Raw genomic sequence first — 9011 nt, 5'->3', positions numbered from 1 at the left:
CCCCTCCCCCCGCGGCGGCCAGCGGTCCCGGCCCTGCTGCTGCTGCTGCTGCAGCCGCGGCCAATGCATGGCGGGCGGCCCCTGGCTTCCCAAATGCCGCCTCCGCCCAGATCCACCCTGTGCTGCCCGCACGGGGGGGGTGTCACCCCATCCCCCCACATCCACCCTGTCCTGCCCCCCCGGGGGTGGTCACCCCATCCCCCCACATCCACCCTGTCCTGCCCCCCCGGGGGGGTCACCCCATCCCCCCACATCCACCCTGTCCTGCCCGCACGGGGGGGGTGTCACCCCATCCCCCCACATCCACCCTGTTCTGCCCGCACGGGGGGGGGTGTCACCCCATCCCCCCACATCCACCCTGTCCTGCCCCCCCGGGGGTGGTCACCCCATCCCCCCACATCCACCCTGTCCTGCCCGCACGGGGGGGGTGTCACCCCATCCCCCCACATCCACCCTGTTCTGCCCGCACGGGGGGGGTATCACCCCATCCCCCCACATCCACCCTGTCCTGCCCCCCCGGGGGGGGTCACCCCATCCCCCCACATCCACCCTGTTCTGCCCGCACGGGGGGGGTGTCACCCCATCACCCCACATCCATCCTGTCCTGCCTGCACGGGGGGGTCACCCCATCCCCCCACATCCACCCTGTCCTGCCCCCCGGGGGGGGTCACCCCATCCCCCCACATCCACCCTGTCCTGCCCGCACGGGGGGGGTGTCACCCCATCACCCCACATCCACCCTGTCCTGCCCGCACAGGGGGGGTGTCACCCCATCACCCCACATCCACCCTGTCCTGCCCCCCCAGGGGGGGTCACCCCCATCCCCCCCCACATCCACCCTGTCCTGCCCGCACGGGGGGGTCACCCCATCACTCCACATCCACCCTGTCCTGCCCCCCAGGGGGGGTCACCCCCACATCCACCGTGTCCTGCCCGCACGGGGGGGTCACCCCCCACATCCACCCTGTCCTGCCCGCACAGGGGGGTCACCCCCATCCCCCCACATCCACCCTGTCCTGCCCGCACAGGGGGGTGTCACCCCATCACCCCCACATCCACCCTGTCCTGCCCGCACAGGGGGGTGTCACCCCATCCCCCCCCACATCCACCCTGTCCTGCCCGCACGGGGGAGGTCACCCCACCCCACCCCCACATCCACCCTGTCCTGCCCGCACGGGGGGGGTCACCCGCATCCCCCCCACATCCACCCTGTCCTGCCTGCATGGGGGGGTCACCCCCATCCCCCCACATCTACCCTGTCCTGCCCGCACAGGGGGGTCACCTCCATCCCCCCCACATCCACCCTGTCCTGCCTGCACGGGGGGGGTCACCCCCATCCCCCCCACATCCACCCTGTCCTGCCCGCACGGGGAGGTCACCCCCATCCCCCCACATCCACCCTGTCCTGCCCGCACGGGGGGGTCACCCCCATCCCCCCACATCCACCCTGTCCTGCCCGCACAGGGGGGTCACCTCCATCCCCCCCACATCCACCCTGTCCTGCCTGCACGGGGGGGGGTCACCCCCATCCCCCCCACATCCACCCTGTCCTGCCCGCACGGGGAGGTCACCCCCATCCCCCCACATCCACCCTGTCCTGCCCGCACGGGGGGGTCACCCCCATCCCCCCACATCCACCCTGTCCTGCCCGCATGGGGGGGGGTCACCCCCATCACCCCACATCCACCCTGTCCTGCCCGCACGGGGGGGGTCACCCCACACATCCACCCTGTCCTGCACGCACAGGGGGGTTACCCCCATCCCCCCTGTCCTGCCCACATGGGGGGGTCACCCCCATCCCCCCCACATCCACCCTGTTCTGCCCACACGGGGGGGTCACCCCCCACATCCACCCTGTCCTGCCTGCACGGGGGGGTCACCCCCATCGCCCCAGATCCACTCTGTGCTACCCGCACGGGGGGGTCACCCACGTCCCCCCCACCTCTACCCTGTCCTGCCTGCACGGGAGGGTCACTCCCATCCCCCCCACCTCTACCCTGTCCTGCCTGCACGGGAGGGTCACCCCCACACATACACATCCACCCTGTCCTGCCTGCACGGGAGGGTCACCCCCACACATACACATCCACCCTGTCCTGCCCGCACGGGAGGGTCACCCACATCCCCCTCCCACATCCACCCTGTCCTGCCCGCACGGGGGGGGTCACCCCCATCCCCCCAGATCCACTCTGTGCTACCCGCACGGGGGGGTCACCCCCATCCCCCCCACCTCTACCCTGTCCTGTCTGCATGGGGGGGGTCACCCCCATCCCCCCCACCTCTACCCTGTCCTGCCCACATGAGGGGTTTCACCTCCATCCCCCCCACCTCTACCCTGTCCTGCCTGCACGGGAGGGTCACCCCCATCCCCCCCACCTCTACCCTGTCCTTCCCGCACGAGGGGTTTCACCTCCATCCCCCCCATCTCTACCCTGTCCTGCCTGCACGGGAGGGTCACCCCCACACACACACATCCACCCTGTCCTGCCCGCACGGGAGGGTCACCCGCATCCCCCTCCCACATCCACCCTGTCCTGCCCGCACGGGAGGGTCACCCGCATCCCCCTCCCACATCCACCCTGTCCTGCCCACACGGGAGGGTCACCCGCATCCCCCTCCCACATCCACCCTGTTCTGCCCGCACGGGAGGGTCACCTCCATCCCCCCCACCTCTACCCTGTCCTGTCTGCATGGGGGGGTCACCCCCATACCCCCAACCTCTACCCTGTCCTGTCTGCATGGGGGGGTCACCCCCATACCCCCAACCTCTACCCTGTCCTGCCTGCACGGGAGAGTCACCCCATCCCCCCCCACCTCTACCCTGTCCTGCCCACATGGGGGGGGGTCGCCCACATCGCCCCCACCTCTACCCTGTCTTGCCCACACATGAGGGTCACCCCCATCCCCCTCCCACATCCACCCTGCCCTGCCTGCATGGGAGGGTCACCCCTATCCCCCACCAGACCCCACCCTGTCCTGCCTGCATGGGAGGGTCACCGCCATCTCCCACCCTGTCCTGCCTGCATGGGAGTGTACCCCAATCCCCCTACCAGATCCCACCCTATCCTACCTGCACTTGAGGCTCCCTCCCTCCCAACTCCACCCCGCTCAACCCTACACTGGAGGCTCCTCTCCAAATCCCTCCCCACCCTCCTGTGCTGTGTGCTCACCCCCACTTCCAAATCTCACTCCATCCCTCCTGCACTGGAAGCTCTCCTCCCCACACAAATTCCATCCCCCCCTCTGCTAGAGGCTCACCCCCCCACACCCCAATCTCATATGCTGGATGATCAATCTCCCTCTTTCCATCGTCTCATCTGCATTCATCCTAGCCTCGTGGTGGTGGAGGTTTTTTTCACCCTCACACAAGCGTTTCCCCCCATCTTTCCTTTGCAGGGGGCTCACTTGCTCATCTACTCTGTGTAGGAGTCCCGTTTCCGCATTCCACCCTATCCCATTCTGAAAGCTCATCACCCCCTTACTCTTTCCCCACACCTCCTACACTTGAGGCTGATTTCCAGCTTGCCCTTCACCCCCTGTGATGGAGGCCTCCTCCCTCCTATCCCACACCCCATTTTATCACCTATGCTGGAGGCTCTTACCATACTGTGTCCCTTCCCCAGATCTAAGGGCTTGATTCTGTACTGGAACATTGTTTTTCCTGTCTCCTTGTGCTAGATGTACATTTCCCATCTTAGACTCGCGGGGTGGAGTGTGACTGTCCCAAGCTCTACTCCTTGAGATGCCAAAATCAGCCAGGGAGTAGCACAAGAATTGCCATGCTGGAACAGACTTATGGTCCATCTAGCCCAGTACGCTGTCTCTGACAGTGGCCTTTGGGGATAAGATCCCCACAGCAGGCAGATGTGGGTTAACATGCCCCAAAGACTAGGTCTCAGTTTGATCTCTAATAGGTAGAGATTGGTTCAGCGCCTGAAATATGAGGTTTATATCCCTTCTACTCTTGCTATCCATATAAATGTCCAATCCCTTTTTGAATGTTAAAGTTTTGGCCTCAGTGATTTCCTTTGGCAATAAGTTCTACAGTTGAATTAAGCATCGTGAGAAAAAGTATTTCCTTTTATTGGTTTTGAATTTCCCACCTCATAATTTAATTTAGTTTCCCCTTGTTCTTGTGTTATGAGAAGGGAGAACAGAAGTTCCTGATCTATGCCAGGCATTATTTTAGATACTTTTATCACGTTCCCTCTTACTCATCTCTAAGCTGAACAATCCCAAACTTTTAAATCTTTCTTCATGTAACAGGTTTTCCAGGCCCTTTGATCATTCTTGCTGTCCTTCTCTGTCTTCCTCTAGTTCTGCACTCTCGTATTTCAGATGGGATGATGAGTATTGCACACAATATTCCAGATGAGGCTGCACCACTGATTTATACAAAGTAGTCATATTCTCCATATTCACCATCCCATTCATTATGGAACTTAACAGTTTGTTTTGTTTTGACTGCAGCTACATGCCGAGCAGAGATGTTCATTGACCTGTCTACTATGACATCTTTCTTGAGTTAATACAGTGAATTTAGAATCCTGTAAAGTGTATGAGTAGTTTAAATTTTACCCTTTAATATGTGCTGCTTTGCATTTATCAACATTGGCTATTAGCCAGGATGGGCAGGGATGGTGTCCCTAGCCTCTGTTTGCCAGAAGCTGGGAATGGGCAACGGGGGATGGATCACTTGATTATTACATTCTGTTCATTCCCTCTGGGGCACCTGGCATTGGTCACTGTCAGAAGACAGGGCACTGGGCTAGATGGACCTTTGGTCTGACCCAGTGTGGCCATTCTTATGAAACATTGAATTTCATTTAACTTCATGTTGCCCATTTACCTAGCATATTTAAGTCTCTGAAGTTCCTCAGTCTCCTCTGGTCCTGAATAACCTAAATAACTTTGTCATCTGTCAGTGTTGCTGCCCCACTATCCACCTCACCCCCCCACCTTCCAAATCATTGATACATATTAAATACATGGGCTGTAGTGCAGAACCACGAGGCACCTTTTACCAGGAACATTGGCTATTTATTACTGTAGTGCCTAGAAGCCCTAGTCATAGACCAGGACCCCATTGTGTTAGGTGCTGTACAAACGCAGAATAAAAAGACAGAACATGCCCCAGAGAACTTACAATCTAAGGGTAGGTTCATACTTACCCGCTGGGTCGACGCGGAGAGTTCGACTTCTCGGAGTTCGAACTATCGCGTCTAATCTAGACGCGATAGTTCGAACTCCGAATGCGCTCCCGTCGACTCCGGAACTCCACCACCGCGAACGGCGGTGGCGGAGTCGACGGGGGAGCCGCGGAGTTCGATCCCGCGGCATCTGGACAGGTAGGAAATTCGAACTAAGGTAGTTCGACTTCAGCTACGGTATTCGCGTAGCTGAAGTTGCGTACCTTAGTTCGACACCCCCCACCCCCGTAGTGTAGACCAGGCCTAAGTATAAGACAAGAGAGATACAGGTTGATGGGGGAGTACAGGGAAACAAAACAATATTGGTTAGCATGAGAGGCAGTGGTCTCAATAAACCAGCAGCCTACCCTAATCCTACTCTCTGATTTCTGACTCCTAGCAAGTTTTAAATCCATTACAATAAATTGCCTTTCACCCCATGACTACTTAGCTTCTTGTGTATGACATTGTCAAAAGTGTTGTGGAAGTTTAAATAAATTATGTCAATTGGTTCTCCTTTATCCACTACTTTATTAACATGTTCAAAGAATGAGATTAGTGAAATGATTTTCCTTCAAAAGTTGGAAATCTGACCCTAGTGAAGCCAATAAACCGGGAGCATAAATAACAGCAGGCAATAAGAGGAAAAATGAGAAGGGCAAAAATTAATTTAAAAGAGCAAATGTCTAAAGGTGTAAAAATCAGAGATTGCAGGAAGCCTGTGAAAGAATTGGTGGGTCTGCTGGATCACCAGTGTTAAAGGAAGTAATTAAGGAAGATGAGGGTGTTGATGAGAAGCTAAATAATTTATTTGCATCAATTTTCACTACTGAGGAAAATTGGGGGAGATGCATACTTTGTACCCACTCTTTTCCAGTAACTCACTATGCCTAGAGGGCATGTACCCAAAAATATGAAGTGTCTGAACTTCTAAAAAAAAATGCAATATCTCACTAAAAGCAGCCAGTTTCAGAGGATTGGAGGGTAGCAAATGTTACATCTATGTTTTAAAAAGGCGCTAGGAATATAGTTCTGGGGAATTATAGACCAATAAGCCTTACCACTGTATCTGTCTGATATGATAATTGGCGGAGTGAAGCAAGGTCTTACACTTAACTCTAGACTGTAGCATTTCTCTGTTTGTCTGAAAGGTGATAGCTTTTGTACACTGTGTCCATTCAATTCGAAAATTTCAAGGAATGTGCTAGGCATCAATAGCCAGAACCTTATTGATTTTGCTGAAAACCAATGGAGGAAATGGAAAACGCAGAGCCCCATGCATCTGGTTAGCACACTGATGTTCTGTACCTGGAGGAACACCCAGCACCCCCATGTTCATCCTTATAAAATGATTGTGTGGTATCCAATGCAAAGTTTGTCATGTCGTGTGTCTTCAGCAGGCTGATAATGCACTGAGCATTGTTGTTATAGTACATAAGAACATAAGAAAGGCCGTACCGGGTCAGACCAAAGGTCCATCTAGCCCAGTATCTGTCTACCGACAGTGGCCAATGCCAGGTGCCCCTGAGGGAGTGAACCTAACAGGCAATGATCAAGTGATCTCTCTCCTGCCATCCATCTCCATCCTCTGACGAACAGAGGCTAGGGACACCATTCTTACCCATCCTGGCTAATAGCCATTTATGGACTTAGCCACCATGAATTTATCCAGTCCCCTTTTAAACATTGTTATAGTCCTAGCCTTGACAACCTCCTCAGGTAAGGAGTTCCACAAGTTGACTGTGCGCTGCGTGAAGAAGAACTTCCTTTTATTTGTTTTAAACCTGCTGCCTATTAATTTCATTTGGTGACCCCTAGTTCTTGTATTATGGGAATAAGTAAATAACTTTTCCTTATCCACTTTCTCAACATCACTCATGATTTTATATACCTCTATCATGTCCCCCCTTAGTCTTCTCTTTTCCAAACTGAAGAGTCCTAGCCTCTTTAATCTTTCCTCATATGGGACCCTCTCTAAACCCCTAATCATTTTAGTTGCTCTTTTCTGAACCTTTTCTAGTGCTAGAATATCTTTTTTGAGGTGAGGAGACCACATCTGTACACAGTATTCGAGATGTGGGCGTACCATGGATTTATATAAGGGCAATAATATATTCTCAGTCTTATTCTCTATCCCCTTTTTAATGATTCCTAACATCCTGTTTGCTTTTTTGACCGCCTCTGCACACTGCGTGGACATCTTCAGAGAACTATCCACGATAACTCCAAGATCTTTTTCCTGACTCGTTGTAGCTAAATTAGCCCCCATCATGTTGTATGGATAGTTGGGGTTATTTTTTCCAATGTGCATTACTTTACATTTATCTACATTAAATTTCATTTGCCATTTTGTTGCCCAATCACTTAGTTTTGTGAGATCTTTTTGAAGTTCTTCACAATCTGCTTTGGTCTTAACTATCTTGAGTAGTTTAGTATCATCTGCAAACTTTGCCACCTCACTGTTTACCCCTTTCTCCAGATCATTTATGAATAAATTGAATAGGATTGGTCCTAGGACTGACCCTTGGGGAACACCACTAGTTACCCCTCTCCATTCTGAGAATTTACCATTAATTCCTACCCTTTGTTCCCTGTCCATTAACCAGTTCTCAATCCATGAAAGGACCTTTCCTTTTATCCCATGACAGCTTAATTTACGTAAGAGCCTTTGGTGAGGGACCTTGTCAAAGGCTTTCTGGAAATCTAAGTACACTATGTCCACCGGATCCCCCTTGTCCACATGTTTGTTGACCCCTTCAAAGAACTCTAATAGATTAGTAAGACACGATTTCCCTTTACAGAAACCATGTTGACTATTGCTCAAGAGTTTATGTTTTTCTATGTGTCTGACAATTTTATTCTTTACTATTGTTTCAACTAATTTGCCTGGTACCGACGTTAGACTTACCGGTCTGTAATTGCCGGGATCACCCCTAGAGCCCTTTTTAAATATTGGCGTTACATTAGCTAACTTCCAGTCATTGGGTACCGAAGCCGATTTAAAGGACAGGTTACAAACCTTAGTTAATAGTTCCGCAACTTCACATTTGAGTTCTTTCAGAACTCTTGGGTGAATGCCATCTGGTCCCGGTGACTTGTTAATGTTGAGTTTATCAATTAATTCCAAAACCTCCTCTAGTGACACTTCAATCTGTGACAGTTCCTCAGATTTGTCACCTACAAAAGCCAGCTCAGGTTTGGGAATCTCCCTAACATCCTCAGCCGTGAAGACTGAAGCAAAGAATCCATTTAGTTTCTCCGCAATGACTTTATCATCTTTAAGCGCTCCTTTTGAATTTTGATCATCAAGGGGCCCCACTGGTTGTTTAGCAGGCTTCCTGCTTCTGATGTACTTAAAAAACATTTTGTTATTACCTTTGGAGTTTTTGGCTAGCCGTTCTTCAAACTCCTCTTTGGCTTTTCTTATTACACTCTTGCACTTAAGTTGGCAGTGTTTGTGCTCCTTTCTATTTGCCTCACTAGGATTTGACTTCCACTTTTTAAAGGAAGTCTTTTTATCTCTCACTGCTTCTTTTACATGGTTGTTAAGCCACGGTGGCTCTTTTTTAGTTCTTTTACTGTTTTTCTTAATTTGGGGTATACATTGAAGTTAGGCCTCTATTATGGTGTCTTTAAAAAGGGCCCACGCAACTTGCAGGGATTTCACTTTAGTCACTGTACCTTTTAACTTTTGTCTAACTAACCCCCTCATTTTTGTATAGTTCCCCCTTTTGAAATTAAAGGCCACAGTGTTGGGCAGTTGAGATGTTCTTCCCATCACAGGGATGTTGAATGCTATTGTATTATGGTCACTATTTCCAA

Source organism: Mauremys mutica, chromosome 4 (assembly GCF_020497125.1).
Source record: "Mauremys mutica isolate MM-2020 ecotype Southern chromosome 4, ASM2049712v1, whole genome shotgun sequence".
NCBI classification, from domain to species: Eukaryota; Metazoa; Chordata; order Testudines; family Geoemydidae; genus Mauremys; species Mauremys mutica.
Note: the sequence above shows the minus strand (reverse complement) of the source record.